Below are 2281 nucleotides of genomic sequence, written 5' to 3' on the forward strand. Positions count from 1 at the left end.
ACAGCAATGCTTGACACAGTCAGTCCTGGGTCTCAATCTAGGAGCCTCCACTGAAAGCTGGCAGTTCAGCAGCTGCAGTCCACCTGCAGGCAAACTGACCCCTGGCAATGCAAGAAACGTTCAAACCTGTAGAGCAGTGGTTTCCAACCTTGGCTGCACATCAGAATCACCTGGGAATCTTTTTAAAATCCTGGTTTCTGGGCCTCATCCTCTGGAAATTCTGTTTCTTTGTTACTAATGTTGTGGCCCCACCCCATAACAAAGAAACAGAATTTCCGGAGGATGAGGCCCAGAAATCAGGATTTTAAAAAGATTCCCAAGTGATTCTGATGTGCAGCCAAGGTTGAGAACCACTGCTGTAGATAATTTTTATGAGTTTCACTGAGCCAAACTGACGACATTACTAGGAAGCAAATCTCATGGATGAGAAATGCTCAGAGAATGGCGGTTTTGCACCTTATTTTCATACATTACAACCAAAGGAAGAGGCCTGAAGAGGTTTCTATGAAATCCATTGGTGATAAATTAGGGAGGCGGGAGAAAGAAAAACAGGGAAAACTCTGGGATCGGATAAAAAGTAAAATGGAGACATATTTCTTTTACATTGGTTGGTACAGGAGAGTTAACAACTAACATTTACAGCGCAAAAAACAAGATGACGAAAGGTTCCGTGGTCTTTCCCTCTGGTGGGAGATTGTGCCCTGAGGAGTCTGGGGAAAAAAAGGATTATTCAGACATTCCAAAGGTATGTTATCTTAGATGCAAAAAAAAAAAAAAAAAAGACAATAGAGGGGCTCAGTTAAGGTAAAGATTGACCTTTGTCAAGGAATATGCCTGCCTAGGACATGACTACCCACCATGACTCCCTTTTACTAGTAGTTAAATAGTTTTCATTTCAGACCATCCTATGTGGTTACTTCAGGTCTCTGAGTGTGTAAGGCTCCCCATGCAGGCCTCCCCTGAGCTTGTCAGGGTTAGTAGGTGGCCCCTTTTTCATCCACACCCCTTTAGTCCAGCAACACTTTGGCAAGGTGGAGAGCAAAGGAGATGTTTTTTTTTTTGTTAAAAGGCCTGGATTTTAAAACTAAATGAATTCCATTCTCCTTCTGTTTACTGCAACCCAACAGCTGATTTGGATGGAGCACCACATTAAGGATACACTAACACTGTGGTTCTCAACCTTGGCTGCACATTAGAATCACCTGGGAATCTTTTTAAAATCCTAATTTCTGGGCCTCATCCTCCGAAAATTCTGTTTCTTTGTTATGGGGTGGGGCCACAACATTAGTAACAAAGAAACAGAATTTCCGGAGGATGAGGCCCAGAAATCAGGATTTTAAAAAGATTCCCAGGTGATTCTAATGTGCAGCCAAGGTTGAGAACCACTGCACTAACATATAGTCCCCACATTGCTTAATTAACCTCTTACTGGAGAGAACTAAAAGCAGCGGTTGGAATTTAGAACAGTTTTTGTTAATTGCACATGTAAACACCTCACATTGTTTCAGAGACAATACCTTCTGCGAAATTCCTCTCTAGGCCTCAGTGAAGTTGAAACCGCAGAACCAGCTCAACATGGTCCTATGCTGTTTCCAACAAGATAGCGAGTTGCCTTTCAGAGACAAGGGACCAAAACCGCCAGCCGTGCAACCAGAGCATGCGCAGAGGAGAGAACTTGGACCGCCAGCTGCACTCGGAACCAAAATGGCACCTCCCACTCCCCAGAACCAAAGGACCAGGACAGGACCCGAACTTGAACACGGGAAACCTTTCAAAGGAAAGGGTCCCTTGTGCAGGAAGATCGGGGGCTGAAGCCCTTTAGCATATCTTACCTTAAAGGGCCAACTTCCAAGCTTCTCCAGTCAAAACCTGCACCGCCAGCGCATCCGCATACCAGCCGGTTCCCCCAACCGCTAACCCTCAATCTTGGCCTTTAAAAACCCTTGATTCGCCCTGGCTGGTTTGGCTCGGTAGATAGAGAATCGGCCTGCGGACTGAAGGGTCCCGGGTTCCATTCCTGTCAAGGGCACATGCTCAGGTTGTGAGCTCGATCCCCAGTAGGGGGTGCGCAGGATGCAGCCAATCAATGATTCTCTTGCATCATTGATGTTTCTATCTCTCTCTCCCTCTCCCTTTCTCTCTGACATATATTTAAAAACCAAACAAACAAAACCCCTTGATTCAATGACTTTGGGGAGTTTGGGTTTTAAGCGATAGCTTCCTGTTCTCCTTGGTTGGTCCCTGCAAATGTGCATGGGCTGGGAAGACCTTCATTCTGTTT

The sequence above is a fragment of the Myotis lucifugus genome, unplaced genomic scaffold (genome assembly GCF_000147115.1).
Source record: "Myotis lucifugus unplaced genomic scaffold, Myoluc2.0 scaffold_232, whole genome shotgun sequence".
NCBI classification, from domain to species: domain Eukaryota; kingdom Metazoa; phylum Chordata; class Mammalia; order Chiroptera; family Vespertilionidae; genus Myotis; species Myotis lucifugus.